General features: G+C 45.7%; 1 protein-coding gene across 1 annotated transcript in view; it reads left to right on the top strand.

Annotated features, from left to right (window-relative positions):
- The window catches only part of SRRM3 (serine/arginine repetitive matrix 3), a 102,932-nt gene that overhangs the window by 27,653 nt on the left and 54,691 nt on the right, over positions 1-20,588 (top strand).

Below are 20,588 nucleotides of genomic sequence, written 5' to 3'. Positions count from 1 at the left end.
TGTCTCTCATGCCCCTGTAGTCTTTGGCTGCCATGGGAGGTACATACCAGACAGGAGGTGGGAGGCCTGTGGAAGAGGACTTAGGGGGTAGGTATCCAGAAGGGATATATGTTATCTAGACTATGCAGGTGCAATGACTGGTGTGGTCATGATCATGGGTTAAGTGTGGGGATGGCATTTATCACCACTGGGACAAGGCTGGGAATCTCATCCATGTCTCAAGGGAAGCAGTGTGGAATAGTGGATAGAGTAAAGGACCTGGAAGATCTGGATTCAAATTCTAGGTAAGTTATAAACCTCTCTTTGCCTCAGTTTCCTTATCTGTAAAATGAGGATCTGGGACTTCAGGGTTCCTTCCAGGCCTACATCTATGATCCTTTGATTCTAGGATTTGGATACTACCTCTGTTACCCTGGGGATGTCACTTAATCTCTGTAGGGATCAGTTTGCTTAGCTGTAAAATGGGCTTAGTCTCATCGGAAAGGCACTATGTTTGGAATCAGAGACCTCAGGTTCAGTTCCTGATACCTTCATTTACTTCTCGGGTGACTTGGGGCTTAACCTTACTGGGCTTCAGTTTTTAATCAGTAAAATTGAGGAGCTGAGCTGGCCTCTCTGGTGGCCTTTTAATTCTAAATCAGATACAATTAGGACAAAGTTACCTCTAAGATTCTTCTCCCCGCCCCTCTTTATTCAAGGCAGCTGTCATCAAGGGCTGTCCTTGAGGCCAGGACCAACTGGGTCCTGTCCCTGACACACACTGGTGGTATGACCCTGGGGAAAGTCACTTACCTGTACTCCCAGGGGATTCTAGAAAACTAAGCTTTGAAGCATGTGCCAGTGGGTATTGGTGGCAGGAATTCCTCACTATCAGTTTTCTACATCAGTGGAGTCATGGACCCAAGCCCTCCTCTTCTCCCCCCTCCCCCCCAAAAAAAACCCTGCCTCTTGAATTCTCAGGCACAGAAAAAAATTGTCATTAAATCATTGGGACTTCAGAGATCATCTCCTCCCACTCCTTCATTTTACAGATAAAGAAAGGAAAAGAAGGAACTTGCCAAAAGTCAAAGTTCATTGGTGGGAGAGCTGGGATTAGAACCCCAGTTTCCTCACTCCCAGTTACCTACTCTTTCTACCTCACTGAGTTACTTCTCCTTTGACCCAACTGACTTTGTCTTTCTAGTCTCTCCCTACAGTCTGCAGGATGAGACAAAACAAATGTTCTTTCCTAGGTCACTGCCCTTCTGTCCCAGGGGGTGCTTGTTCTGTCACCCCTTTGTCAGGATCAGCACCTCTCCCTGGCCTGCCCTGGTGTGGATGTCTTAGAATCACGAGACTGCTTATTAACGGACATTCACTGACTGGAAGGTACCCAAGGACTATCCCAATCTTCTCATTTTACACATAAAGAGAGGAAGGGCCTATGGAAGGCAAATGACTTGCCAAAGGTCACATACGTAGAAAGTAGCAGGGCCAGGATTCAAACTCAAATTCCTTGATTCCAGTGCATCCAGATCATTGCACTGTATGGTGCCATCGTGTGTGTGCGTGTGTGTGTGTGTGTGTGTGTGTGTGTGTGCGCGCGTGTGTGTGTGTCTGAAGGGTAGACCCCAGAGCAGGGCTGAACTGAGGGGTGTGAGCTCCTACTTTCAGAGAGATGGTTTCCTTTTGACCTTCAAGAGGCCTCATGTCTCCTTAATGAGGTTCTAGCCCCTGGCTCTGTCTCAAAAATTTGGCAGGGACCACTAAGTTATGAGAATTCCAGGGTCCTTGCCTAGATGTTCCTTAGCCTTTATACAGGATCCTCTTATGATTCTTCCTCAGTCACATCCATATCCACATTCCCCAAAGTGAATCCCGGTCCCCAGAACCCAGGCCCCATCTGCAGAATTGAGTCCCCAGTTCCAATCTTGAGCCCCCATCATTTGCACCAAACCTCCATCTCTGACACTGAATCCACATTCCTAGTACAAAGCTGCTTTACCATGCATTGAGCCCCCATCCTTAACCCTGAGCCCCCATCATTAACCCTGAGCCTCAATTCCTAGCACTGAGCACCCATTCTTAACCCTGAGCCCCCATCCTTAACCCTGAGCCCCCATTCCTAGCACTGAGCACCCATTCTTAACCCTGAGCCCCCATCCTTAACCCTGAGCCCCCATTCCTAGCACTGAGCACCAATTCTTAACCCTGAGCCCCCATCCTTAACCCTGAGCCTCCATTCCTAGCACTGAGCCCCCATCCTTAACCCTGAGCCCCCATTCCTAGCACTGAGCCCCCATCCTTAACCCTGAGCCTCCATTCCTAGCACTGAGCACCAATTCTTAACCCTGAGCCCCCATCCTTAACCCTGAGCCCCCATCCTTAATTCTGAGCCTCCATTCCTAGCACTGAGCACCAATTCTTAACCCTGAGCCCCCATCCTTAACCCTGAGCCCCCATTCCTAGCACTGAGCACCAATTCTTAACCCTGAGCCCCCATCCTTAACCCTGAGTCCCCATCCTTAACCCTGAGCCCCCATTCCTAGCACTGAGCACCAGTTCTTAACCCTGAGCCTCCATTCCTAGCACTGAGCACCAGTTCTTAACCCTGAGTCCCCATCTTTAACTCAGTCCCCAGACCCAACCCTGAGCCCCAGCCTCAGCACTGAGTTCCCCTTCCAGAGTGGATAGAAATTTAAATTGCTTCCACTTGAACCCTAAGTGCTCCTAACACACCTTCGAGCACCTTTCCAGGGCTCTTGGCCTCAGCACTACATCCTATCCCCTCTGCCACTGGGCATCTAAACAGCCACTTTGCGCATCTAGACCTCAATTACAGACAATAATACCTGCACTGTCTACCTCTCAGCGTTGTGAAGGAAATGCTTTGTACACAGCATCACTGTGTTATTATTACTATCATGCACAGTCCACAGCTCTGGTCATACTAGCTCCCACCCTCCTGAATGAGACAGCTTGTTACAATTTCCCTTTTCCTCTGGGAAGTCCCAGACTGGGACATGGTTTGGTCCATAGTGCATGGCACTAACACCACCACCATCCCTAGGGTTGGGAGCTCACTGGGGAGGTGGGTCTGTTTCCTCATTGAACAACCCAGAGGGATGCTCACTTCTCAGTCAGGTTGCACTCTTGAGGGGACAGGGAGAGGGGAAAGGCAAACCTGTGCATTATAATAGAGTGCATCGATTTCCCCATGTTTCAATTATGAGAATCAATGAGGATGCGGTAGGATTCTGATAGATGTGTCAGCAGCTGGTTAATGATGGCTAATGTATATTTATGCAGAGACATGCTTAGGGTGAAGGCAGAGACCTCTTCTCCTCAGAGGCCCAGCCAGAGTATGAATGGGGCCTGGACATTGCTGGAGGGATGAGGAGTGATGGAGGAAGGGAATGTTCTGGATGGGAGGGGGCAGATGTCTGCCTCTGGGTACCTTCCGGCCAAAGGAGGCTGGGAGCAGGGAAAGCAGGCCTGTGTCCAATGTCTGCCTCCTCCTCCCCCGCTACTGGAATAATTGGCAAGAACTCATGATGCCTATCTCAGGCTCAAAGGGGGGCAGTGTCTGTTTCAGAGTGGTGATAGGATCACAGAACAGTGAAACAGGGTGGAGACCAAAGAAACAAAGAGGAGCCAGTGGAAGCCAAGGATACTGGTGTGGGTGGGGAGTGGGGATGGGAGCTGAGTACCAGGGATGAAGGCTGTGTGCTAAGTAAGAATGTGGGGCTCACATGTTGGGGTTGAGGACTATGTTTGGAATCAGAGACCTCAGGTTCAGTTCCTGATACCTTCATTTACTTCTTGGGTGACTTGGGGCTTAACCTCACTGGGCTTCAGTTTTTAATCAGTAAAATTGAGGAGCTGAGCTGGCCTCTCTGGTGGCCTTTTAATTCTAAATCAGATACAACTAGGATGGAGGCTCAGAGCTGACCAAGTGGTCACACTGTCAATGCTAGAGGCTTGGAGTCAGGAATGGGAGCCAGTGATGATAGGAATGCTGTCAATTCCAAGTATGGGGATTCAGAGATCAGGACTCCAATGCTAGGGATAAAGGATGGGTGCTCACAACCGATGCTCACAATGAAGTCTGGAGGTCCAGTTCTGGGAATGGGAACTCAGAGTCAGTGATAGGAGTTCAGTGTATGGGTGAGGGCTCAGTGCTGGATATTGGGGGGGGCAGTCCTGAGTGCTCACTTGAATGGAGCTTCATTGTCAGGCATTAGGGCTCAGTGAAGAAGATAGGAGTTAGTGTGGTGGTTTGGAGATCACTTCCAATTGTGGAGGGTTAGTGCTTATAATAAGGGATGAGGACTGAGGTGGTAAGTATGGGCAGTCAGCGCCATAGGCGAGACTTATCATCAGGGAAGGAAGCTCAGTGCAGAGATGGGGCTGCAATGTGGTGGACGTGGTCTATGGAAGAGATGGGGATTCACTGTTAAGGATGAGGACTCACTTAAAGCCAAGGAGCTTTGTTCTGTAAAGGGAAGGTAGAGAAGCACGTGGGTCAACATTGAGCAGCTGAGAGAGAAGGAGAAGGTGGAACTCCCCAAATCAATAAAATCTGGCCTGGTCCCAGATCCTTCTTTAAACCCTTCCTTAAGAAGCAAGTTGTGCACCTCTTGATGGCTCCAGAATCAGTAACCAAAATCACTTTCCTGAGTCACCCCATTTCTTACATCAATCCCTTCCTCAAGAATCTACAATAGCTCCCTGATGCCTTTTAGATTAAATCCAAATGGAATTAGAAGCTCTTCATCCAACTATCTCACCCCTATTCCCATTCTCATATCACCAGCTTCATCTTTTCTTTTCTCGTTTTGATCTAGCTAAACAAATCTCACCATCTCCTGCATACATCTCATTCATTCCTACCCTGTGTATTCATACTGGCCATTACCTTCCCCCTCTTTCTCCTTTTGTGGGCAGCTTTCCCTCCATGGACTTTTGTTTCTTCCCTACTTCAAATCCTAGTTCCAAACAAACACCTCAAACAATTCACTTCCCAGGGGCAGCTAGGTAGCTGAATGAACCTCCATTCAAGTGAGCACTCAGGACTGCCCCCCCCAATATCCAGCACTGAGCCCTCACCCATACACTGAACTCCTATCACTGACTCTGAGTTCCCATTCCCAGAACTGGACCTCCAGACTTCATTGTGAGCATCGGTTGTGAGCACCCATCCTTTATCCCTAGCATTGGAGTCCTGATCTCTGAATCCCCATACTTGGAATTGACAGCATTCCTATCATCACTGGCTCCCATTCCTGACTCCAAGCCTCTAGCATTGACAGTGTGACCACTTGGTCAGCTCTGAGCCTCCATCCTAGTTGTATCTGATTTATCTGGTACAGCACCAGCCCTGAAGTCAGGAAGACCTGAGTTCAAATACAGTCTCAGACCAAACACTTGACACTTACTAGCTGTGTGACCCTGGGCAAGTCACTTAACCCTAACTGCCTAAAAAAACTTACTTCCTCTTGGAAACATTTTCTGAATGTTGATCCATGTGCCTCTAGTCTCACATCTTCTTTTGTGCTCCCCACTCCATCCTAACCCCCCTCAACATACAGAAATTACTCACATGTTTGCAGAATGATTTACTGACTGGCAGAAGAACACAACACGATAAGGCTTTGGTCAGGGCCTATTATATGTGAGAGCACTACACATAGTAGGAAGAGAGCCAGATCAGGAGTCAATAGACCAGAGTTCAAATCTCAGCTTTGGTGCTTACTAATTTGTTACCTTGCGCATGTCGTTTAAGTTCTCAAGGCCTCCCATCTATAAAAGGAAGATGACCCTGAAAGTCCCTTCCAACTCTAAACTCCTAAGTCTGTCTGTGAGCAAGACAGCCCCTGACTTTGAGAAACTTAAAGGTTACAGAATGTTAACAGTACAGCATCACATATGGCTGGACATATTCCTCAAGCAGGATAGGAGAATTTGGGAAAATAAAAGGAGGCTCTGAAACAGGAGGAAATAGCCCAGAAAGGAGAAGGGAGGTGCCCCAAGCAGCCCAGGTCCAGCCCTGAATCTCTGGGTGTATTGCACACACTGTGGAAGTAGATTACAGGCAGAAACCATTTTCTCTCTGATCACAGATAGCCCTTCAGGCCTTGAAAATCACACTCAGTGGGTGTGAGTTAGCACTCCTGTATCCTTTCCCTGATTGTCAAGAAATCTCAGGAAATGAACGAGATGATTCTTCATGTGCCAATTAGTTTCTTCTCACTAAGAGTTTTTTACTTCCTGATCCTACACATTGCAGGACCAGTATAGGGCCCAGATGGGATGTGGATGCTGCACCCATGACTAAACTTGGGGGCTAGAAGAGTGAGGAGAATCTTCAAGGCTTGCGGCTTTCAAAAGTTTTTCTGAGTCCTGAGTGCCCTAACTTTCTGAAGTGACTGGTTAAACTATGGGCATTGGTATAATGGGATCGTAACTATGTATTGGCATATAAAAAAAAAACCTAAGTCACAAGAGGGAGGCAGTTCAGAAATCCAACCCTTCCAGAAGATGTGGAATATGTTATATGTTCCTGAACTAGAGAGGACAGGAGTGAATGAAGGTTTCAGCACCTAGGACTTGTGGACAGCTCCTCCACAGATAGGGAGCTATCCAGCTCTTTTTTCCTCCCGTGGTCTTTGAGGGACCTGCAGATATATCTTAATGGGGGAATTACTGAGACTCTCTAAATCAAATGAGTGTGTGTGACTTGAAGAGATGGTCAGAGTGGAGTGAATGTTGAAAAAGTGTAATATAGGAGATTCTAGATAGGGCTATGCATCACTTGATGGGAGGGAGAGGGGATTGTACTAGTGGTGGTGGTAGTGGTAGTGGTGGTGATGGTGATGTGTGTGTGTGTGTGTGTGTGTGTGTGTGTGTGTGTGTGAATGAAAGAGGATAAACCCAAAGTTATTGGATTCAGCGCAAGAGATGCCACAGGCTGCACTCTCAAAGGATTCATAATTGATCTCAGCTAACAAGGGATTGGGGAGCTCAGAAAAGATTTGGGAAAGTGAAAGCATAAACAAAATCTTAGGGAGGAAATTGGGGAGAAAGGTACCTAAGCCTCAAGGATGACATAAACTGGAGCAAACAATGTGTTTGCTGCAGCAGCTTGAGGGGAGTGAGGGATGTCACCTCTAGTGGGATGTGCTGTCTGTAATGAAGGATGAATACTGGGAACTTGAGGAGATTGGGGGCTTACAGTTAATTCTCAATTATCTGTTCTGGGAGTAGGTTAAGAGGAGGAGGTGATGTAGACAATCCCCAAACCAGTTCTAGTTGATTTGGGGATAAATCAAAGATAGACATATTCAATTCCATACCCACAGACTATCTCGAGGTAGGTGGCTAAGGAGGATCAATTTAATTCAATTCAGCAAACATTTATTAAACATCCACTGAGTTCTAAGAATCTACAAAAGCCCTCCTCTCCTGCCTCATTGTGGTGTGGAGGTCACCCTGACTTCTTGAAGTCTCTGCTTACTGGTCACAAACTCTGGAAGATTTTGGAAAGGAAATCTGGAATGGCTTTGAGTACAAGCCTGGTGACAGACTGCATGTCTATTGCCTGAGAAGTAGCCTATGTTCAGGTTGGCTGCAGAGTGATGATGTGTTTCTTTGCCATAATAGCTCTCTGCAATTAGACTGTACATTCCCAGAAGATGAGGGCTGTATTCTTATTTGCATATTAGGGCTAGGGAAAGGAAAGAGGTGACTTGAGAGTCAGAGGACTTGGTTTCAAATCCTGCCTCTGATTTTTCTAGCTATGTGCTGTTGGGCAACTTGCTCAAACTCCCTAGGGTTTGGTTTCCTCATCTATGAAATGATGGGGTTGGACAAGAGAGCCCCTGAGGTCATTCCTATGAACAAGAAGAGTAGGTAGGGCGCTAAAAGTCTGGGATGCAAGTAGAGAACTGCATGAAATTAACACTGTGATGGCCTCTGGGAAGGGTATTGTTGTGTGGGAGCCCTTTTCTTCCATTTCATCATCTCTGTGGCCTTCAAGACCATCACTTTTCCCTGGGTACCACTCTTTTATAAGTATTATCTTTACCTACTAGGATGTAAGCTCCTTGAGGGAAAGGATCATAGACCACTTTTGCATTTCTATCTCCAGAGCTTAGCACAGGCCTTGTTATTGTTGTTCAGTTGTTTTTCAGTCCTGTCTGACTCTTTATGGACCCATTTCGGGTTTTCCTGGCAAAGATACCTGGAGTGGTTTGCCACTTCCTTCTCCAACTCATTTTACTGGAGAGTAAACTGAGGCAAACAAGGTGAAGGGACTTTTCCAGGGTCACACAGCTAGTGTCTGAGACCAGATGTGAACTCAGGGAGAGGAGTCTTCTTGACTCCAGGCCTGGTGCTCTATGCACTATGGCTCCACCTAGATGTTAGAATGTTAGCTCTTTGAGGCCAAATACTATCTCACTTTTGAATTTGTATTTCCAGAACTCAGCACAGTGCCTAGCACACATTAAATGACTGATAAATTCTTTTTTATTCAATCATCCATTTATTTATGATCAGAGAGTCAGAGAGGCATCACCACAAACTCTCCACTATCATTTGCATTGGTATTATCCATCTTATGGATATCTGTAGCAAATTTTTAACCTTAAACTACTTTGCTCTTCTTTAACTTACCTTTTTTCTGGGTCATCTCCCCAATTCCTGCCTCCATCTGTGTCAGGGACCTGCTTTAGTTCCATGCTGAGAAAAGCCAGTTAGGAAAGGAGACCTTTGGCAGACAAAATCCCATAATGCTTCTCACTGCCAGGGCCATTTTAAAGTTATCTGATGCTTTCAGTTATCCATGCCCTGCTCCATTCTCTTAGCACTCGTAAGGTAGAGTTGACTGTCCCATCAGTTAACCTTCTCGTCAGAGGAGCTCCCTTCCTTCCCTGAGGCTAGACTCTATCCCCAGATGGAACTTCCCCATTGGAGCAGATGCTCCCAGAGGGCAGGGAATGAATCTTCTTCACCACGTGTGCCTTAAGCTGCTCCCTGTACAGGTTTTATAGTCAAATCATGTGTGTGTGTGTGTGTGTGTGTGTGTGTGTGTGTACATACATGTGCATGTGAGACCATCTGTTCACTGACATTTTTTTCTTCCCTATGCCCATCCACTAACACCAGCAAGGACTACTTACCTCCAAATGCAACTGATGGGTTCCCCTAAAGTCCTTGCTAGTGATCCCCTCACCACCAGTTCCCTCCCCTCTCCTGGCTGCCATCTCTCTATGAATGATTATCTCATTAGCAGAACAGTCTTCCCTGGCTGTCGGTAGGGTTTCCAAAGCAGATTGGCCCCCTGAGCTACAGATGTGCTATTTCACCTCCAATTAATCTTCATCAGGAAGGGATGGGTTGTACCACATACCCTTTTCTATCATCCTGGCCCCTACTCTGTCCTGCAGACCATGCATCCCCCCCCCAACATTTCTCAGTTCTGGATGTTGGGGGAAAGTGAAAACAGAGTGACCACTCACCATTTGGGTGTGACAAGTTGGAAGGGGGAAGGAAAGGACTGGGATCTTGATGGGTTAGATTTTTAATAGATTAGGACAGGAGGGTCTGAAAACAGGACACTGGCTCTTTAACAGATCTCTTGGCTTATGAAGAAAGCAGCTCCCCTGTGTCAGCAGGCATTAAATTAGAGCTTCATGACTTAATCTGTGCTCAGGTGGGGCTGGGATGGCTCCAGCTTCTCAGTTCCTAGCTAGGGGACTTGACCTGGAAAGCCCTAAAAAGAAGCAAGAATGGGGGGGGGGGGGATGGGGGGGAAAGGGAGGAGTAGGATGCAGGGATGCACTCAGATTGTAGCTAAGGTAGCTATTACCATGGGCTAGGTATGCTCCCTGGCCTGGGGTTCCTGAAAAAGTCAGCTTGAATTTCTTCTGAGTCCTCAATGGATAGGAGTCAAGGGGGAACACATGCATCATGGCCACAGCATCTCTGATCACTTGGTGTCTCTGGGCCCTCAGCCTCTATCTTTATAGAGGTAAAGGTCTATGGAAGGGGCTATAAAAAAGAGGTCTTAGGGCAAGTGACAAGATACAAGCAGAAGTTTCAGAGATGATTTTTGCCCAAATTGAGGGACACTTGGTATCTGACTCTGTCTTCCCATTTTCTTTGTCCGCACATGTCCTTCTCTGATTTTCAATATGTCCTTGTCTTTTTCTAAGTCTCTGACTTTCTGGGCCCCTGGTTCTCTTTATCCCTGCACATATTTTATTTTTCTAGTCACTCTGTCTTTCTTTGCATCCCTGTTTTTCTCCCTATATTCCTACAGCACAAGTCACTTGCTTGCTTAAAAAAATTCAACTGGGGGGCAGCTAGGTGGTGCACTGGATAAAGCACTGGCCCTGGATTCAGGAGGACCTGAGTTCAAACCCAGCCTCAGACATATAACACTTACTGGCCGTGTGCCCTGTGCAAGTCACTTAACCCCATTGCCTAGCCCTCCCAAAAAAATTCAACTGGCTACCTACTGCTTTGAGGATAAAATAAAAATTCCTTTATTTGGCCTTTAAAGCCCTTCACAATCTAGTTCTACTCTACCTTTCCAGGCATATTATACATTACCAGTAATGGTGTGCTGGTAAATGTTTAACAACTGGCTCCCTATCAATAAAGTGTATTGTACACTTTAAAGTTTGATCTGCATTATTAAACTTTCTTGGCCTAGACAATCAGCAAAAAATAACTTAAACCCTTATTTGTGGTGTTTTCTGATTTCTGAGGTCTAAATGTTCATGCTGAAAATTGAACCATCAACTCTTGTGAGCTTGGCTCCAATGTACCCTTGAGATTCTCCTTCTCCCGCTCTGTGATCAAGCCAGATTGCTGTCCTTCACATGTTCTCACTCTTCCCTGTGCCTTTGGGCTGTCTTCCATGTCCCCCCTCAGCATCATTAAGTGCTCAGCCCAAATGTTGCCTCCTGAAAGAATGAGGCCTTTCCTGTGCTCCACACTTCCTAAAGGCTCCCCAAACTGACCTTGCATAGATTTGCTATGTATAGATTACCTGGAATTTTCCCAATAGAGAATAAGTTCTTTGAAATAAGGGGCAGCTCCGTTTTTGTCTCTGTATCCCTAATACCATGGATGAATGAATGAATGAATGAATGAATGAATGAATGAATGAATATGTCACTGTTCCTTTCTCTGACTTAATATCTCTGGTGATTTCTATTTCAGCAAAGTTCAATCTCTCTCCCTCTCTGTCTCTGACTCATTATCTCCAATGAAGGATTTGTCTTTTCTTCCTCATCTCTGTCTCATTATCCCTGTCTTTTTTTGTGTCTCTATCTCCATCTCTCTGTGTATATATATCTCTGTCTCTCTGAATTCCTATCTTGGTTTACATCTCTATTGACCCCTTTGAGAAAGAATTCCCTAACCATGGAGCTAGGAAACCTTGGGCAAGTCTCTTCACCTTGAGATCTTTTATTGGACGTTCTATGCATCTCTGAGTAAGCCTGCTATACGTATCATTGTTCCTGGGCTAACATATGGACCCATGATTAGCAGTTAGACACTACAAGGCTCTCCCAAGGTGCCACCTGCTACAAAAAGCCTTTCCAGATCTCCTGCTTATCAGTTCTCTCTCCATCCTCAAAAATTCATATTCCTAATTGTCTGTGCACATGGCCCTTCCTATCCCCTCACAATAGAATAGAAGTTTCTCAAAGACAGAGTGTCTTTCCCTTTATCTTTGCATCCATGGCACCTGATGCATGGTAACAAGCATTTAATAAATGTTTGCTAAAGGGCTAATAGAGAAATACGTTTTGCATGACTTTACGTGTATAATAGATATCATGTTGCTTGCCTTCTCAATGGGTGGGGGAGGGGCTGGAGGGAGGAAGAGCATTTTGGAACTCAAAATTTTAAAATAAATGTAAAATTTTTGGAAAGTACTTGTTAAATTGATGCAGATACTTGGGCTATGGATTTAAATTTAGAGCCAAAGGAGACCTTAGAGACAATCTAATGCAGATCCTTCATTTGACAGATTAGAGAACTGAGGCCCGGAAGGGTTAAGCAGCTTGTCCATGGGGATACAGGAAACAAATAGCAGGGGTCTGGAGGTAGACTAAGATGGTGAAGGTTAAGATGATGGTGGCAAAATCATTGCCCCTGTTCAGTGCCAATCTAAAGAACCTCCCCTTGGTAGTCACCCTGGATCCGTGACTCCCTTATCTTGCGTGAAGAAGAGGAGGTAGCCATTGCTGGGTTTCTGCATCAGTGTGGTACAATGGAGATACCACTGCCCTTGGAGTCAGAGGATGTGTTTAAATCTCAGGACCTCCAGATGGACATGTCTAGCAAGCAGTTGGAGATATGGGACTGGAGCCCAGGGGAAAGGTCAGGGCTGGAAATATCGATGTGGGATTCATCAGCCACAGAGGAATGGGTGATGCTGCCATGAGAGTGAGAAGAGGACTGAGGACAGAGCTCTCACTTGGTGGAACAAGAGGAGGAAGCAGTAAAGAAGACTGAGAAGGATCTGTCAGATGGGTAGGAAGAAAACCAGGAGAGAGTAGTGTCATGGAAACCAAGAGTGGAAGGAGTATTCAGGCAGAGGGGTGGTCAGAAAAGAATGATGACTGAGAAAAGTCCACTGGACTCTAGGGCAATTAGGCATCCCTCTGAAGGTCTATGCATCCTTGACTGCTCTGGCCTCTCTTTCTCGCACTGGGGTTCTGGTGCCACAATGAACTGACTTTCTCTGCGGTACTGGGAGCTATAGTTAGTTTCATGCTCCTCCTGGTGTATTAGTGGTTAATTTTCTCTCTTCTTCCTCTTCCTTTAGCCTCAATGAATTGTTCTCCCTTCCCCCCAGCTCCTCTAGGGAGGAGGTACTGGCTTGGCACTCCCTTATCTCTTCCCTGCAGCCTTTGCTGCTGCTCCTGCTGCTGCTGGTGGCTGTGTGCTCTCCTCTCTAAGGTTACCTTCTCCTAGAATCATAGATTTAGAGCTGAAAGGGCCCTTAGAGGTCATCTCATACAACCCCCTCATTTGTCATAGAAGGACAACACTGGGGCCAAATGAGGGGAAAGGGCTTGTCCATTGTTACACAGGTGATTAATAGCAGTACTGGTGCTCAATCCCAGGCCCAACTCCAAAGTGTGCCACATTCTTCCTCCTTGAAAACTTCTTGTGAAGTCAACCGAGCTCAAGGCTGAGCCTTGGAGAAAAGTCTAGGGGTGGCCGTGCCTCCAGCTGTTGTTGTCCATCCCACAAGAGTTGAAAGTGGAAAAGAAAACCTAGGTTCAAATCCCATCCTTGACACTTACTGGCTCTATGATCATGGGCTACTCCCTGAGCATCCATTTTCCCATCTTCAGAATGGGTATGATAATGTCTGCTGTACCTACCTCAAAGTATATTTGTAAGGATCAAATTAGATAATGTATGTGAAGTGTTTTGCATACTGCAAAGTGCTACATCAATGGCTACCATATTGGTGCAGCTCCTTTCTCCCTGTGAAAGAGGCCCCAGGGCAGCGCGTCTGTTGTCATCACCTCATGTATACATTTCTCTACCTAGAGAACCCAGCTTATGAAGAACCCCTCAACTTCTCACTCTCATACCAGAATAGACTTCTTGGCCCCTCAGTTTCAAAGGGAAATCCAGAGGTTATTTGGTTCCCCCAAAGAGAGCAGCCTACTGGACACTGTTCCTTCTCCTTAAGGTTTTGTTCTATCCTTGTATGACTGCAGCCCCTGGGACACCATCTTCTTCCTTTTAACACACACTATCCATTCCACAAAACATATGAGGGCAAAAGAGAGCAATGAGAAGGGTACTTGTTCTGAAGTCAGAGGCCATGGGTTCAAATCCTGCTTTTGGTGACCAATAACCCGTGCACTTATGAGCAAGCTACTTCCCCTCCCTGTTTCCCCCTCTGGATGAGGTTGGACTGGATGGCTCTGAGGTCCCTCCAAACTCTAGAGCTGTGATCCTACCCATTCAATCTTAGATAAATTGTTTGATCACTCTGGGCCTCAGTTTCCTCCTCTGTAAAGTGAGGGATTTGTACTAGTGTTCCCTTCTAGCTCTATGCTCTTATTACGATCCATGCCACAGAAGGGTAAATGCAGGCTCAGAGAGGGCAGTGTCTGCCAAAGGTGCCATATGTACCTGGTGAGTAAGAATTCAGGTGTCTGGGGTACTGGCCCACTATTGGAAAATAAAAGGAGCATATAAAGAGACATCAAGGTGATAGAGAGATGCTCTTGAAGTCAGTGAGACCTGGCATCAAATCTTGTGTCTGACACACACTGGCTATGTGACCCTGGATAAGTCACTTAACTTTTTCACTTAACCTCTCAGTGTTGTAGGCAACTTCCTAAAATGGAGCAGGTATAGATCTGCATAGGTGGAGGGAGTTTCTCCCTTGGGAGTTCTCTTAGCCAATAAAATCATAGCTCTAATTTTAAAAAAAAAATTAGCATGTGAATGCAGACAATAAGTTGCTTGAGGGCAGGCATCCTTTCACTTTTATCTTTGTATCCTCAGCACCTAGCTGAGCCCAGACCATAGTAGGCACTCTAAACATGCTTGTGGATTGATTGATTGATTGATTTGTCCCCTTCCTGTCCCTTCTTGGCTACCCCGAGGCTGGGGTGCTCTATGTGTGTGTGTGTGTGTGTGTGTGTGTGTGTCTGTCTGTCTGTCTGTCTGTCTCTGATTCTCCCTATGTCTCTGCATCTCTGTGTGTGTCTGTCTGTCTCTGATTTTCCCAATGTCTCTGCATCTGTTTGTCTCTGATTCTCCCAGTCTCTGCATCTGTCTGTCTGTCTGTCTCTGATTCTCCCAGTCTCTGCATCTGTCTATCTGTCTCCGATTCTCCCGATGTCTCTGCATCTGTTCATTGTTTCATTGTGTTGGGGTGGGTCTGCCCCCCAAACTCTTGTTGTCTCTGCCATTCTCAATGTTTGCCTCTCGTCCTGTGTTTCAGTTACCGTCTCCCTTGGTGGCTCTGTTTCTCTCTTTGTCCTACTTGCCTCAATCTCTTTTTGTGACTTGTGCATGTCTCCTTATCTCAAATTAGATATCCCTGACTGTGAGTGTCTCTGTTGGCAATTTGTATGCTTTCATCAGGGGCCCCAAGTGTGGCTGATACTTTTGCATTTCTCTCCTGTCCCCTTCTCCCCCTCCCACCCTAGACTGCTCCCCCCTTACTTCCTTCCCCCACCCAGGGGAGGAAATAAGTCCTCCTCGTTGCTTAGCAACCAGCAGCCAGCAGCGTCATGGAGAAAGGAAATAGAAATAGCTCGAGGTGGACCCCTCCTCCCCCCCAACACACAACGGTCCAATGATGAGCTAAGACAGCAGTGGCCCTTTGGTCTATCTTTCCATCTGGCAGGGAGGGGTTCAACGGGGGCTTGCCACCTGAAGTCTCACCTTTAAATCAAAGCCACAGTCCACCTCCTCAGGGCCTGGGAGAAGGTGATTTTGGGGGGAAGGCACTGGTGGCAAGTTATTCCCCATAGCAAGAGGCAGATCCAGTGCACAGCAAAATGATGAAGAAGGTAACATTTATCCTTACCTACTCAGCACCTTCCTTCTGTCCATGCGGACCCCTGACTCTGCCATATTCTGTGTCCTTATGACAGGGTCATGGAATCATGGGATCTGGAGCTGAAAGGGAGCTACCAGATCATCTATTCTAACCTGTCATTTTACAGAGAAGGAAACTGAGTTCCAGAAAGGGTGACATAGGTCACAGAGACAGCAAGGAGCACAGCCGAGATTCTAACCTAGGTCATAGGACTATAGATCTAGAGCAGAAAAGTACTTTAAAGGTCATCTAGTCCAACCCCTTCTTTTCACAGATAAGGAAACTGAGAAGTTAAGGACTTGCCCAGGGTCACATGGATGATGGTATTATATATTATGAACTGGAAGACTTAAAATCCAGAGGTCTTTCCACTGTGCCTTGATTAGCTAATTGGGGAGGGTGTGTGTGTGTGTGTGTGTGTGTGTGTGTGTGTGTGTGTGTGTGTGTAAAGGTGTTATTTCTTCAACAGAAACTTTGTTATAAGGGATTCTCAGAGACAAAATCATTAAGAAGCAAAGGTATGACTTCAGTAATTGTTCAGCCTCCAAAGGGATTAGAAAATCTTTCATCAATAAGAAGTACAGGAAATGGGGTACAGAAGTCTATCCTGCCCTATGGGAAAATAGAAGGGGAAGGGGATAAGAGAAGGGGCGGGGAACAGATAGAAGAGAGGACAGACTAGGGGAAGGGATATTCAGAATGCATGCCATCTTGGGGTGGGGGGAGGGGTGAGATGGGGTGAAAATTTGGAACTCAAAAACTTGTGGAAGTGAATGTTGAAAACTAAAAATAAATAAATTTATATTTAAAAAAATTTAAATTTAAAAAAAATTTTTAAAAAGAAAAGAAAAAGAAAATCTTTCATCCCCTGAGCAGGCTAGGCCCTTTTCCCAGGAGGATGGGCCCCACATAACCAAGAGTCCAGGGGCTCCAGTTCCCAAGGCAGAGTTATCCTTCGCTCGGGCTCATCTGGATTTCATTTAGCCCCATCAATCCAAACTATATGGCATTCAGCTCAGCCCCTACCCTCCTCAAACTGCCTCAGGGAAGCAGCTACTGAATGAATTGTTAAGGACAAAGAATGATCCTTTCCCTTGTGTACTGAGCTTGAAATCTAAAGGGCATGGCCCAAAGCAGGGGTCAGGCCCTGAAAAGTGTTAAACCACAGCGATACACAGGGATATATACCCGGGACTTCGAACACATGTATAATGCATGGTCTCAATACACTATGCTCCATATGGATGGAACTGTAATTTTTTTTTGCAATGTAAGGCAGTTCCCAGGGTGGAGACTATCAGCAGATGGCAGTAATGATTTAATAGGCAATAGTAACTCACATTCTTATAGTGCTCTAAAAGTGGAAAATCACTTGACATATCATTTGATCCTCACTGCACCCTGTAGTGATGTGTGTGCTATTATTATCCCCATTTAACAAATGAGGAAACTGAGGTCTAGAGAGAGGTTAAGTGACTTGCTTATGGTCACACAGCTAAGAAGTGTTGGAGACGGAACTTGATCATGGCAGTATCTTCCTGATGCCAAGTACTGCACTGCACTCCCTCCAGCTAGTGCTTTGATAAGTCACCACCACCATCACCTTTGTTTGGACTGGGCCTGTGATTTCATTGGTACTGGGAACTCACAGTAAGGAAGCTCCCTCTGCGATTGCAGGTTACCTCTCATTCCACAACGTGTAGTCTTAGAGACTTGCTTGGGATAGAGAGCTCAAGTGCTTGCACAGGGTCGTGTAGTCAATGTCAGAGTTGGAATTTAAAGCCATAGCTTCCTGACTGATGCCAGTTTTCTAACCACAATGTTGTTGCCTTTCCCATATATCCCTTACCTGGGTGTGTATATATATTCTTAGTCCTAGCTGTGGAATACTGAATGTGCATACTGTGTATTTGTGTTCATGTTAGTGATAAGTGCCAATGTGGTTCCAAGGAATGGACACCAGGGTTAGAATCCTGGCACTGCCATTTATTCACTGTGTGATCTTGGGCACTTACTTCCCCTCTCTGGGCTTTAGATTCCTGCTCTGTAAAATGTGGGGGAGGGTATTAAGGGTGATTGATAGTGGACAAAATGATATCTTAGGGACTCTTCTACCTCTAGCATTTTATGGTCTTATGCACCATTCGTCCCACTCCTTAGATGATCATGTGTTATCCTCCTTGTCCTGGAATCGGGCACCAACAGTGTGGATGGCTGTAGCTGAAAGTACCCATGTGTAACTCCCACCTAAAAGCTTACTTACACCTGAGAATGGTTCTTTGGTCTATTGAACTCAGCCTCTCAGATTCTCTCCTCATCCACTATAATTCCAGTGACTTCTCTTTGTTAATTATTTCCATTTTGTCTTTTACATAGCTTACTTTTATGTGCGTTAAGTTGTTTCCCTCATTGGACTGTGAAGCTCCTTGAAGGCAGCTTTCACCTTTCTTTGTATCTCAACACTGGGCGCAATGCCTGGCACATAGTAGCCTCTTAATAAATATTTATTGATTGGCTGACTGGTGGGCTGAAATCCATTTATCAAAAGGAATCACCCTCAGAGAAGAGTCTTCCTGAGGTTGAAGGAGAAGAGAACCATATTTCTTTTCCATATTTCCCCTTTCCTCTAAATCTTCCCTAAGCACACAGAAGTATGAGGGTTGAGGGTGGCCTCTGTCCACGGTCCTGATTCGATTCAATTCAATTTTGTTGGCCTGCAAGCTCAACTAGTGTCAGTAGTGTGGTACAGAAGCCAAGGAATCTAATGTAATCCTGGCCCGGCATTAATAGAAGTCTGCTGACTGGGATGAGAGGAGGGACAGATTCATTATATTCTGCCCTGGCCAAATCACACCCAACAAACATTTATCAAGGACTTCCTATGTACAAGACACTGTGCTGGATACTGGAAATAGCAACAAAATGAAAAAACCTTCCCTCGAAGAGTTTATATTCTCCTTGGGGGATACAACATGTATGTGTTTATATGCATGCATGCAAGTATGTGTATGTATATGTGTGTGTGTTATATGTATAACATACATGGCAACTCAAGGAAGAGAGAAAACCCTAACATCTAACGTGTTTAGGAAAGGTTTCATATAGGATATGAGCTGAGCCTTGAAGGAAGCTAAGGATTCTAAGAGGCAGAGATGAGGAAAGAATACATTACAAGCATGAGAGACAGTACGTGTAAAGTCATGGAGGTAGAATATAGACTGTCAATTTGGGGGACTGGCAAGGAAGCCAGTTTGACAGGTGTTTAAAAGCAAATAATGTGCATCAGACCTGGGAAGGGAGGCTGATGCCTGACTGTGAAGGGCTCCAACTACCATGCTGAGGAGTCTGTATTTACCCAAATAATACTGAAGTTCTTCATCTGAAGTATCATGTTCAGTGTTGGGAGATACATTTTAAGCAAGACACTGACAAGCTGGCGTGTCCAAGAGAAAGTGACCAGGAAAGTGAGAGGACAGAATATAAGATTATAAGATAATGTAAGATTATGTAATAAGAGCTTAGATCTAACACTGGAAGGGATCTCATAAATCAGTTTGCAGATGAGGAAACTGAAACCCAGAGACATTGTGACCTAGTGTGCTAGATCATACAGATCATAATTGGCAGAGCTGGGATTTGAACTCAGGTCTCGTGACTTGAAGTTCATCACTCTTTCTGAGTGATGACTTTTTGACTGTACTGTTTCCCTTTGTTATTTGAGGATTAGTTTAAGGGACAGAAGGTGTTTGACCCAGAGACGTTTAGAAGACTTAGGAGTAAACAGAGATAGTAGCTGCTCTTGGGTCCTTGAAGGGCTATCATATCAAAGAAGGGTCAGACTTGTTCTTCTTGGCTCATGGGCAGCACAAGGATCATTTTGGGCATGGTGGAAGAAGCTACAGGTAGGCAGATTTAGAGCCAGTGGAAGGAAGAATTTCCTAAGAACTACAATTGCCCCAAAGTGGAATGGGTTGCCTCAGGACAAAGTGAGTTCCCCTTCACTGTCTGCAAGATGAAGAAAGAGGAATTCTCATTGGAAAGGTCATAGAAGGGATTCCTATTTAGGTATAGGTTGGAGTAGAGGTCCTCTGAGGTACCTCAGCTCTGAGAGGCTGTGATTGCATGACTGAATTGTTGGCTGGGGTTGGGGTCCTAATCTTTTGTGCATTTACTGCAGTGACACTAGCCCTGTATAGGGCTGGTGGTGTGGTATTGAAGGGGAGAGGTAGGGCTGGAGCTGGCATGGAATCATAGAATTAGAAAACTAATGGAACTTGAGAGGTCATCTAACCCATACCCCTGCCTCTGGGCAGTCATACATAGCAGCCCTTCCTATTCCTGTGGCACAATCCACGGCAGCTGAATAAAGCACAACTGAGACTCCACATTCTCCCATACTTCCTTGCATTTTGTGGGGCTGTCAGGGGAAGTTTAGTTTGGTCCCTAAAGTTCCTTGTAATTTGGAGCTGTTGGAGACATCTGTCTGGATGGACATGAGGAGCATTTTCACTTGGCAGTTGTTGCTAGCAAGGGTGAATGCAAAGTCAGAAGACCTGGGTTCAAATCTCAGTTCTTCCACTTACTACCTTGGGTGACTTAGGGCAAGTAACATAACTTTTCTGGGCCTCAGTCTTCCTATCTGAAAAAATAAGAGGAGTGGCCAAAATGATCTTGATGGTCCCTTCCAGCTCTAAATCCATGAAGAGCTGGTCCCATGAAGGCCCCAAGAGCAGAAGTTCTAAGAGTTTCATTGCTAGTGTGGGCACAACTACGGATTAAGTGCAAAAAGATGGGGGTGAGATGGATTGGAGACCCATGCTAGTCCTTATACTGCCAACATTTAGAATATTTCCATGAGTATATAGCTCAGAAGTCATAAAATCTCTGTGGCTCAGTGGAATGTTGAGAATGCTGAATCTGGGGCCATAGGACTTTGGTCAGATTCCAGACTCTCCTATTTACTATCTTTGTGACCACAGGCCCTCTAAGGGCATCCGATTCATTT

This window comes from Phascolarctos cinereus, unplaced genomic scaffold (genome assembly GCF_003287225.1).
Source record: "Phascolarctos cinereus isolate Bilbo 61053 unplaced genomic scaffold, phaCin_HiC Scaffold_5;HRSCAF=322, whole genome shotgun sequence".
Classification (NCBI taxonomy): domain Eukaryota; kingdom Metazoa; phylum Chordata; class Mammalia; order Diprotodontia; family Phascolarctidae; genus Phascolarctos; species Phascolarctos cinereus.
The sequence above is the reverse complement of the archived record's forward strand: the minus strand, read 5'-3'. Positions and strand labels throughout refer to the sequence as shown.